General features: G+C 34.4%; 1 non-coding gene and 2 pseudogenes across 1 annotated transcript; 1 reads left to right on the plus strand and 2 right to left on the minus strand.

Moving 5' to 3' along the window:
- Positions 1-10227, minus strand: part of LOC149539651 (T-complex protein 1 subunit delta pseudogene) — a 132362-nt pseudogene extending 122135 nt beyond the window's left edge.
- LOC149539652 (5S ribosomal RNA) lies at positions 10037-10155 on the plus strand (annotated as a pseudogene).
- A 1551-nt stretch (positions 10228-11778) lies between the features above and the next one.
- Positions 11779-12096, minus strand: LOC149539653 (signal recognition particle RNA). The gene has a single exon (XR_016356614.1).
- Between the last annotated feature and the right edge of the window lie 482 nt (positions 12097-12578).

Raw genomic sequence — 12578 nt, forward strand, 5'->3', positions numbered from 1 at the left:
TTTCAGGAACAATTATTGCAGTTGACTAGGGAGAACAAACTATTACTATAAATTTTGATTCAATGCTATGGCACCACAAACTTGGGCACATGAGTGAGAAAGGTATGACATTACTTCATTCAAAGAAAGTTTTACCAAGTTTGAAATGTGTTAATATAGGTCTTTGTGAAAGTTGTGTGTATGGAAAACAAAATAGAGTAGATTTTGTGAAGACTGTGAAGGAAAATAAAAGTGAGAAATTAGAGCTTGTGCATACAGATGTATGGGGTCCAACTCAAGTATCTTCCCTTGGTGGCTCTCATTATTATGTTACATTTATTGATGATGCAACTAGGAAAGTATGGATTTATTTCCTTAGACATAAATTTGATGTATTTCAAATTTTTAAGAAATGAAAATGCTTGGTTGAAAATGAGATTGGAAAGAAATTAAAATATCTCACATATGATAATGGTGTTGAGTATTATAGTCATAAATTTGAATATTATTGCTCCACTAATGGTATTCATAGATGGAAAATTATTCCAAGGATTGCACAGGAAAATGGAGTGGTTGAACACATGAACAAGACTATAATAGAGTGTGCAAGGAGAATGAGGTTACATGTTGGGTTTCCCTTAAACAAGTGGGTGAAGGCTGTCAATACTATTGTATATTTGACTAATAGAGGTCTCTTTATTTCTTTGGGTTGTGGTATTCTAGAGGAAGCATGGACTAGTAAGAAGGTGAGTTATTCTTTTCTCAAGACTTTCAATTATGAAGCATTTGCACATGTTTATTCTAAAAATAGAACCAAGCTGGAAGCTAAGTCAAAGAAATGTGTATTTTTTGGATATGGAAGTGATGAATTTGGTTATAGGCTTTGGGATTTTTAAAATCATAAAATTGTAAGAAGCAGGGATGTCATATTCAATGAGAAAGTGTTGTACAAAGATCTATTGCAGCAACATGAGAAGCAAGAAGATGATTATGTAGTGCTAAATGATACTCCAAAAGATGATATTCCAGAAATTCCTCATGATGTGCAACAACCGCAACAAAAAATACCACACGCCTAGTGAATATTAGATAGTCAACAAGGCTAACTAGACCTTTATAAAGATTTTCTCCCTCTTTGTATTCTATTTTACTTACTGATGCAAGTGAACTGAAATATTATGATAAAGTTGTGCTAGTGGGTACTAAGATTCAGTGGAAGTCTTCAATGGTAGACGAAATGGACTCCTTGCTGAAAAATAAGACTTGGGATCTATGGAAGTTACCTAGAGACAAACAAGATTTACAGAATAAATGGGTTTACAGGTTGAAAGAAGAGGATGGAGATAAGAAATATTTAAAGCTGAGTTAGTTGTAATAGGATTTGCACAAAAAAATGGCATTGATTTTGATGAGATATTCTCTTCTATTGTTAAAATGACTTCTATTTGCATTGTTTTAAGTATTGTGGCTACTAAAGATTTGTATTTGGAGTAGCTTGATGTTAAAATAGTCTTCCTTTATGGTGATTATTTCGGATGAAGATATATATATGGCATAGCCACAGGGATTTGAGGTCAAGGGTAAGGAGAACCTAGTGTGAAAATTGAAGAAAAGTTTATATGGCTTGAAGGAAGCACCTCGACAATGGTATCTAAAATTTGAGAGTTTTATGTATGAGCATGGATATAGTAGGTGTCATTCATATCATTGTGTTTACTTTAAGAGGTTAGATGATGAAAACTACATTATTTTATATTTATATGTTGATGATATGCTTGTAGTTGGGTCTAACATGGATCACATTAAGGGGTTGAAACACCAATTAGTACATGTGTTTTCTATGAAGGATTTGGGGGCAAAAAAACAAATCCTTGGTATGAAGATTTGCAAAGATAGGAAGAATGGGAAACTAACATTATCTCAAGTTGATTATATTGTAAAGGTGTTGCAATATTTCTCTATGGAGAATACAAAAGCTATCAGCACACCTTTATCTGGTCATTTGAAGTTGACTAAGGAGATGTGTCCAAAGACACAAGAAGAGGAGGATAAGATGTCCAAGGTACTTTATGCTTCAACTATAGGAAGCTTGATGTATGCTATGATATGTACAAGGCTAGATATTAGACATGTAGTGGGAGTTGTTCGTAGGTATATGAGTCATCCAAGGCTTGAGCATTGGAATGCAGTTAAATGGATTCTTTGATATTTGAGAGGAACCTCTAGTAAGTGTCTACATTTTGCAGGCTTTGCTAATGATTTACAGGGATATGTTGACTTAGATTTGGCAGGGGATATTGATACCAGGTGGAGTACTACAGGTTATATATTTACTAATGGTGGGGCAGCCGTGAGTTGGGTTTCTCGTTTGTAGAAGGTTAATGCTTTATCCACTATAGAGGAAGAGTATGTTGTTGTTGCAGAGGCTAGCAAGGAGATGATATGGCTTCAATTCTTCCTAGAAGAATTGGGACACCCTTAGAAGGATAATTATTTGTTTATAGATAGTCAAAGTGTCATTCATCTTGTAAAGAATTTAGCTCTACATTCAAAGACAAAACACATTCAGTTGTAGTACCATTTCAATTGGTTAGTTTTGGATGATGAACAATTAAAGTTGGACAAGATACATACAAATGACAATCCAACAGATATGTTTACAAAGGTAGTGACAAGGGAGAAGCTGAACTCATCTTCAACTATGGTTGGTCTTCTAGACTGAATAGAATAAAAGAACAACAAAGTCTAGGGTGGTTTGATCTAGTGGGAGCCTCGTGGAGTAGCAACATATCTACAAGATTAGTCTCCAAGTGGGAGATTGTTATTTATCGTGGAGCCTGATCAGTCCCCAAGTTGGAGATTGTTAGTTTGTGGTGACTGATCAAGGAAATACTATACATACTCCATGATTCCTTGGCAAGGTTCGAGGTCGGGCCAAGCCCCAAGTAGGGGTTAATTTTTTGGGGGCTATTTTATTGGAATTTCATGGTTGACATGTTGTAACTAATTTTGACCCTAAAGTGGCAAAAATACTTGTATAAAAGGGCCTAGGGTTAGGGATTGTTTCAGTGTGGGTGATGCAAAATTACTTCTTATAGCGGTATTGAGTAGTAAGGGATTATAGATTGTAATCAGTTGTAATGACTGGATTGTAATAATATTGGACTTATTGTTTGGTGGACATAGCCTAGGGTTTCGGTGAACCGCATTAAATCTTGGTGTCTTGTGTTCTCTTCTTTGTGATCTATTATTATTTTTTATTGTTTATATTCGCATGTAATTTTTATTTCTGTCTGAGGTTAATACTAACATTAGGATGTAGTACATCCCTATTGGACCAATCAAGGGCATAGTGCACCCCTGCATGGATCCCATTTTGGGTCTTTCTCATCGGGACCTTCCTCAAGGTTTGATCTAGAACTTAGTCTTTGAGCTTGGTCACCTTGCAAGAGAGAGTTAATCAAGAATCCTCTAAAAGCACCCTCAATTACTTCATTTTGCATGTATGGAGATCAAGTAAGTATATGTGAGCATGCCTGAGCAATAAAGTAAGATCAAGAAAGAGTACATGTACTTTATGTGGAGAAGAAATTGTGGATATACCAATTTGTCTTTGTACATTTGCAAGGTGCACAAAGGAAGGAGGCTTGGAAATACCCTTTAAAGAAAAAGATGTCTCCATCTTCTCCTTCCATTCTATCATTTGGGCATCAAGATTCGAGAATGCAGTAGAAAATATGAAATATGGGTATGGCTCAGAGTACTTTAGCCTTGGGGGCTTGGTATACTTTCTAGGTTATCCTCAAATCTATACATTGTTGTTTTGTCATCATTCAAGCACATAACTTCATGATAGGATTTGGATCTATGGATTTAGATCTTGGAATCACACATTCAAATCTCATACACAAGAATAACACATTACAATTAACATAACAACTATTTGTGGAGGTGTAAACCACCAAAATGGGGGGTTGACTAAGGAAAACCCCTACATAGCCACCCAAAACACCCTATTTCAAATATCACTAGATATTAAAAGGAAAGATAAGTTTCAAATATAAGCACCCTCTTCATCATTTATCGAAACTAAAAAATCAAAATCAAGGTCAGATATAGTTGGTTAGGGATGCACTGCTCCCCTACTTTAGGAGAAAGTTGACATTGCATGAAAGTTGACCTTTCCAAATTATTGAATGAATTTTGGGTTTTGAAAATTTGGTGGTTTCAAGCCTAAATCCATATATGTTCATCTACAATAACTTCACAACAAGAATAAATTCAGTTTCAAACATTTGATCCTCCTTTGAGATAAGTTTGTTACCCATCTCTGTCATTTATGCATGTTATTTTACATTGTATATTTTCCATAGATCTAAAAGTAACTAATTAGGATATCAAGGGAAAAGTGTATTCTTTTACTTATCTTCATAACCATTAGATCTAGGTTTGAGTTAGTGCTCCATTACCATTTGGATTGCATTGACCTACTAAGGTTTAATACCTTTGGAGATTGGTTAGAAATAATCATTTTTCTTGAACTTGTCCTCTTGAGATGTGAGGCTATGTGATGAACTTATTCCCTTGGTTCAAATCCCCCCTACACATGTTTGGTGAACTCGACATTTTACATTTACTATTTTGATTTTAGGGTTTTATTATTGCATTTTATTAGACATTTCATACATATTATATTTCCTCTCTCATATGTTCTTGTATTTCTTTATTCCAAAAATACAAAAAAAATCATTTAATTAGAAAAAAATCATTGCATAGAATTTAGTTTGTATTTCAAGATGTTTGATTTCTTTTATGATTACTTTGATGATACCTTCATTATGCATAAGGATAGTACTCTAGATTAGATATTTCATGTATGGAGAATGTGTTGGATGAGGTTTCTCATGATCTTATTCCACTCTCTTCCACATATTTTTCGAATAATTTTTATGATAAGTTGTGTGTATGGCTTCCTTTTTGCACAATTTTTTATTCTATTGATGTACCTTGTGTATGCTATGAAAAACCTTTGATGACTATTAAGAGTTGTCCTAAGATTTCTATTAAGGGTAAACCTACAAACCCTTTGAACTACTTTTTTGATCCATATTCCATTGCTCATGCTTATTGCACTCAGAATAATCCTCAACCTACTATTGTAGTTTCTTCACCACCTTCTCAACCTATGCTTCCTCAAGCACCTTGATTTCCAACTACTTCTTTCAAGCAGTATGACTCAATAGAACAATTATGAGCTATGCTTGCTAAGATTTCTCTTTGGGGATTTTTTCAAACTTCACCTACCTATCATGAAGCTTTGCAAAAGGCTTTATCTACTCTTCCCTTTCCTCCACCTAATATAGATACAATTAATTCATTTTTGGATTGTATGTATATTATGTCATTTGTTCCTCCTATTGTCTTCATTGAATATGATCTTCCTCTTATTGATGTTCAAAATAGGTGTGATGCTCTTATGGTGGTTGTGCCTATTAATAGGAACACCATATGATGCACTCTAATTGATAATGGTTGGGGATTGAATGTTTTTAGCATGGACATATTAAAAGCTATGCAAGATTATCCTTTCACAATTCAACTTGATCACATTCCTATTCATATATTTGATAACATTGCTAAACACTCTTTGGGAATTATTACATTACCCATCAATGCTAGTCATGAAATCTTGGATACCCCTATGAATGTTATGCCTAGACCGTTGAATAACAACTTTCTTTTAGGAAGACCTTGGCTACATTCTATGCATTTTTTTCCTTCTATGCTTTATTGGAAGGTGCAATTTTTTTACAAAATCTCATGTATATAATTTATGTAGATGATACACCTAACCCTTGTTTAAATTCAAAATATGCTCAATCTTCTTCTACACAAGAACCTAAGACACTTGAAATTAAAGAGAAACCTATGAAGAATGAAAACTATTCTTCCCTTTCTGAGGATGATTGAGGTACTCTATATTTTAATTCTATATTTATTAGGGAATACAAAGTGTTAGATTTAAACTTCATGAAAAAGTAAGATGAGCCTAAAAAGAAAGTATCTACTCTACTTTTGGGTGAGCTGAAAAATATATTTGTGCCTGCTTTAGACTGAAGAAACTATGGAGACAATAAATCCTAATTGTTATGATATACAAAATTATGAAGCACCTTTAACTCTTAAGAATATGGTTGGTTGTTATGGTCTTCATTAGACTTTGCTAAAGAAATATGGACTGAATAGTAAGGGTTGCGGAAAATTTGAACAAGGTATACAAGTTCCTTTGGATAGTGGATTTCCTAAACATACATATGGGTAAAGGTTCAATCCTTATTAACAATGTTTCCTATTCCCATTAAGTATTAATCACATTTGCAATGGACCCTTAAAACTCATTAACCCATGATATCTTTTGGATTTTGACATGAAAACTGAAATGGATTTATTTCCCAATGATGATGCTCCAATGAAATTTCTATGAGTCTATGATAATATTCCTTTTTTTCATCACAAGAAGTGATGGAGATATTACTTAAATGCTAATAGTTACTTTGGGGAAAACATGACTTTCGATAACACATATGATGACAATTTACCAATTGAAGATTCTATAAAAAGTAATTTTCTTTTAACATAAAGCATTAGTGTTCAAATGGACTTGGTTGATTCTCAAAATGTTTGACTCAAGAAGAATGTGAACAATTTAGTATTCTCCTGATTGAAGTCAAAGATATATTTGCATGGTCTTATTTGGATATGCCTGGCATTGATCCTATGACTGTGAAGCACAATATTGTTCTTGCATAAAATATTACTCTTGTCAAGAAAAATATTTTCAAGATGAATATGAGAATTGCTGTTCTTGTTAAACAAGAGATTGAAAAGCTCTTAGATGAGTTGGTTTCATCAGCTCTATTGATTATTCTCCTTGGATATCAAATGTTGTTATTGTTTTTAAGGGAGAAAAGAAGCTTCTAATGTGCACTAACTTTCAATAATTAAATAAAGCTTCCTTGAAGGATGATTTCCTTTAATTAATATTGACACGATAGTGGATTCTATAGCTGGACATGGTTTATTATCTTTCATGGATTGATTCTTTGATTATAATCAAATATTTATTGCCCTAGAAGACCAATATAAGGCCACATTTATAACACCTTAGGGAACACTTTGTAGGGTCATGATGACTTTTGGATTAAAGAATGCAGGTGCAACTTATCAACATGTTATGACTCTTATATTTCATGATTATATGCATAAGATCCTCCAAGACTATGTTGATGAAATTCTTGATAAATTAGTTAAACATAAAGATCATATTGATATCCTTAGAAAAATATTTGAATGGATACAAAGATATGATATGCGGTTGAATCCTCACAAGTGAGCCTCTGGGGTAGATAGTGGGAAATTGCTTGGATTTATTATTTCCAATACTAACATGAATCGTAAGAGAATTGATTTCTATTTAAGATTAAAATAAAATATCATTATCACAAGAGATGTTGAAGAAAAAACAAGAGATAAAGGTGACACAGAAGTGTTCATAGAGTAAGCCAAAAATGGAAGAGGAGATCAAGGGATCTTCAAGGTGCATGCAACATATCTACAAGGAAAGTTGTGCCATTATTAGATCAACTATTATAGTTTTCTTTCTCACCATTGTGTCTATTTTGTAAGCTCTTAACTAGACATGCTTCATTAGCAAGCATTTGTAAAACCTCTTAAAAGGTACCTCCTAGAAGGAATATTGTATATCCTCTCATAGGATAGTCTTAATAGGATTTTTTAATCCTCACAGGTTATCAATATTCATAACTGAATGCATTCTCAAAAAGAACAGTTGTAGCCTCTAACATGACAATCTTTTTATTCTTTATGTTTTTTATTCTCTCATTGAGGGTTTACATGTACAAAACTCATGTGTCATTGATGTATGCTTTCTTGTGTGAGTTTATATCATTTTATTGTGTTTCTTTCATTCTATTTTATTTTCTTAATCCTCACAAGTTATCAATATTCATAACTGAATGCATTCTCAAAAAGAACAGTTGTAGCCTCTAACATGACAATCTTTTTATTCTTTATGTTTTTTATTCTCTCATTGAGGGTTTACATGTACAAAACTCATGTGTCATTGATGTATGCTTTCTTGTGTGAGTTTATATCATTTTATTGTGTTTCTTTCATTCTATTTTATTTTCTTAATCAATGTGGAGTTTAAAGTAATTGAAAAGGTATCTCAACTAACCAATTTGAAAGTTAGCACTGACTAATCCCCCCAATACCAATTCAATACAACATATCCATATTGTACTGATCAATAACCTATAACATACATAGTTTGAGTTTGTTTGCAACCTTAGAATATAAAGGCCAGTGGGTATATTACTCCCGCTATGTTTTTTATTCTCTCATTGAGGGTTTACATGTACAAAACTCATTTTTCATTGATGTATGCTTTCTTGTGTGAGTTAATATGGTTTTATTGTGTTTCTTTCATTTTCATTTTTCTTTCTTAATCAATGTGGAGTTTAAAGTAATTGAAAAGGTAGCTCAACTAACCAATTTGAAAGTTAGTACTAACTAATCCCCCCAATACCAATTTGGTACAACATATCCATATTGTAATGATCAATAACCTATAACATACATAATTTGAGTTTGTTTGCAACCTCAAAATATATGCTAACATCAATAACAAAACCTATCATCAATAAAACATATCTACTACTTCAACAATCTCCCCTAGTGCCAACAACCTCCTTTACTTCCAACAATACCTCTCACATTACTATGGTTTGTAAAAGTTGATGAAAGCCAATGCAGGTTTAAAATACCCACTAAAATAGTGTAGACACTGAGTAGGCACTATTTGAGCTTGATCATTGGGGAATGTTGCATCTTGGTTAGCATGTTTCTGGCAACGAGGCACCCAGAAAGCCTTCTTCCACCCAATGTGACCTTAATTTGGAACACGAGGTCCTATTTAGATAAAGGAGGTTGGAATTAAATGCAAAATCGAGTTGGGGAAGTGGAACCAGATGTGAGAGGTCATACATGCTAAAATATGGCCTAGATAACCAAGAATTGCAAAGGGGTGAAATTTTATGATGCTAAAATACTAAATTGTGTAAAATAATATCTTTGTTAACACATCCATATGTCTCAACTCTAATTAATTTAGGCCCAATATTATTATTTATTATTCAATCATTTAGGCATTATGAATTCCATGAATATTCTTAGAATGTTTCTGGATTCAATTATGTAAATATTTTTGCATCAATGTTTCAGATCACACTTTGTGATCCATCATCAGAATAAGAGAAAGAGAACATCATGGATCATAGAGTGTGATCTGAAACATTGATGCAAAAACATTTACACATTTGAATCCAAAAATATTCTAAGAATTTATCTATGGATTGTGGAAATCCACTCTCTACTATCAATGAATATTGTTTTTTGTTTCACCTTTCTTTTAATTTTAAGAGCATTCGGTTGCCTCATTGTTATATTTACACTCCTCTCATGATTCTTAGCACCCATTTTCAATCGCCCATCCCCTTCTCCTCTCGTACCTCGACTCATGTTCATTTCGAGTGCTCGATAAGGCATGTTCTTAGTGCTAGATAAGGTGCATTCTAGGCACTAAAGATGATGTTCCTCAACAAAGTAATCTCTGTATGGATGAAACGGTTGATATAACAATTGATTCTTGTGATGACGAAAATAAAAGCTTATAAGATTGGGAAATTGATCCAACAACTTCCAAGGGCCATAACTTTTTACCCCCATCTCCGTTCTTCTTGAAATTTTCCACGTGGCTTCATTGGGAGGAGTTATTCGGAGAGAGACTCATGCCTTTCTTCCGATTGGCGCCTTTCGTGTGCCAGATAAGGTGCATTCTTAGTGTCAGAGTTCTTTTTACTGTCTTGTGCATTCTACGTGCTCGATAAGGTGCACTCTGAGTGTTCGATAAGGGGTGTTCTAGATAAGGTTGCATTATGATGCATGGGCTAACATGAGGGTGTGAGAGTTTGATGTTGGGTGTGATCATACCAGCATTAGTGCACCGGATCCCATCAGAACTCCGCAGTTAAGCACGCTTGGGCCGAAGTAGTATTGGGATGGGTGACCTCCCATGAAGTCCTGGTGTTGCACGCTTCTTTTACTTTTTAGAGCACCCAGTTGCCTTATTGTTATATTTACACTCCTCTCATGCTTCTCAGCGTCCATTTTCAATCGCCCATCCCCTTCTCCTCCTGTACCCCGACTCATGTTCATTCTGAGTGCTTGATAAGGTGCATTCTTAGTGCTAGATAAGGTGCATTCTAGGCAATAAAGATGATGTTTCTCAACAAAGTAATATTCGTACAAATGAAACGGTCAATATAACAATCGCTTCTTATGATGACCAAAATAAAAGCTTATAAGATTGGGAAATTGATCCAACAACTTCCGAGGGCCATAACTTTTGACCTGCATCTCCGTTCTTCTTGAAATTTTCCATGTGGCTTCATTGGGAGGAGTTATTCGGAGAGAGACTCATGCCTTTCTTCTTGTTGGCGCCTTTTGACTACCAGATTAAGGTGTGTTCTTAGTGTCAGAGTGTTTTTTACTCTCTCGTGCATTCTGGGTGCATCAATGTTTCTAATCACACTTTGTGATCCATCATTAGAATAAGAGAAATATAAAAGATTTTTTCACAATTCATAATAGTAATAATTTATTTTACTCTTCTATTAAATCTAAATCTAAAGTTTTGAGCAATATGCATTGTAATTAGTACGGGTACCTTCTTCGATGAAATGATCTTCATACATGCATCATACTAATCTTCCTCACCTTCGTAATGTTCAACACAAATTTCATCAGACGGATTTCTTTCCTCTTTAATCATTGAGTGTGCATTTGTAGGGAAAACTACTAGGTGGATTTGAAATCATGGGCTTACCAAAATGAGGAGAAACAAAAAACAATGTTCATTGATAGTAGAGAGCACATTTCCACAATTCATAGATAAATTCTTAGAATTTTTTGGATTCAAATGTGTAAATGTTTTTGCATCAATGTTTCAGATCACACTCTGTGATCCATGATGTTCTCTTTCTCTTATTCTAATGATGGATCACAAAGTGTGATCTGAAACATTGATGCAAAAACATTTACACATTTGAATCCAAAAAATTCTAAGAATTTATCTATGAATTGTGGAAATGTGCTCTCTACTATCAATGAACATTGTTTTTTGTTTCTCCTCATTTTGGTAAGCCCATGATTTCAAATCCACCTAGTAGTTTTCCCTACAAATGCACACTCAATGATTAAAGAGGAAAGAAATCCGTCTGATGAAATTTGTGTTGAACATTATGAAGGTGAGGAAGATTAGTATGATGCATGTATGAAGATCATTTCATCGAAGAAGGTACCCGTACTAATTACAATGCATATTGCTCAAAACTTTAGATTTAGATTTAATAGAAGAGTAAAATAAATTATTACTATTATGAATTGTGAAAAAATCTTTTATATTTCTAAGTTAGATTAGAACAATGAAATAAGAAAGAATAAAATAAACTATTACTGTAATGAATTGTAAAAGACTCTTATCTATTTCTTTGTTCTTATTTCTGTGTTAGATTAGAATAAGAACAATGGAACTCGTGTTTTCTTATTTCTATGTTAGATTAGAAAAAGCACAATGGAGCAATGAAATTCATCTTTTCTATTTCTATATATGATGAGAACAATGGAATTCAAACAGTGGAACATGGGAAGTTAATAGCAAAAGATGGGGGTTCGAGGATGAGCAGGCCGGGAGGATGAGTGGGAGAGAGGGGCAAGCGGCGCGTAGTCCTTCCACTGTAGGGAGCGGGAGGTAATCGTTGCTCTGTGAAACCAGCCTCACGCGGTCCCCTCCGCCTTACGCTGCCAGACAGAACGCATCCCTCCTTCGAAGGATGGCCTGACAGCAACTCTCTACTTGGAGCAGGGCGCGCCACAGTCATATGCCACGCGTTTCTCCCTCCTTCCGACCAAATCCAACCTGTTCCTCCACCTTGTGCGTCCCCACTCGGGTTACAAGCCCACGCTACCGAGCTCGACATCCAATGTGGGCAAACTCTCCATATTTAAAATTGTTTTTAATTAGTTTCCTGCTGCGTGTGGGATAAATATATCCCCTTCAGACCATCGCTGCGTCTTTCTGCTCAACAATAAAATAAAAGTACGATTCACATGAAATAATGCGACGCAAACAGATCTGTCCTTGCGTTTTCAGGAAGTAAAATCCTCGCGAGAGGAGAAAGAAACTTTTGTTAATAAGCTTGATGCGATCGAGCATTGAAGCGTGTGGGTAGAATCGCTCAAGAACGCGTGGTAGTTAAGGACAAATGCAGCTATATTTGTGTTACATTCGTACAAGTATTTAAGGGGGAGATTGTTGCACGTACTACCAAAATAGTTCAACCAGGGATCGGTGGAGCATTTCTATTTTTCCTTTTTCTCTCCCACGTATTATGCATAAGGACATATATATATATATATATGATTTCAATCTAAGCACATTAAAGTAAAACAAATGTCAT

Source organism: Cupressus sempervirens, chromosome 9 (assembly GCF_028749045.1).
Source record: "Cupressus sempervirens isolate cs-2001-9-10 chromosome 9, ASM2874904v1, whole genome shotgun sequence".
NCBI lineage: Eukaryota > Viridiplantae > Streptophyta > Pinopsida > Cupressales > Cupressaceae > Cupressus > Cupressus sempervirens.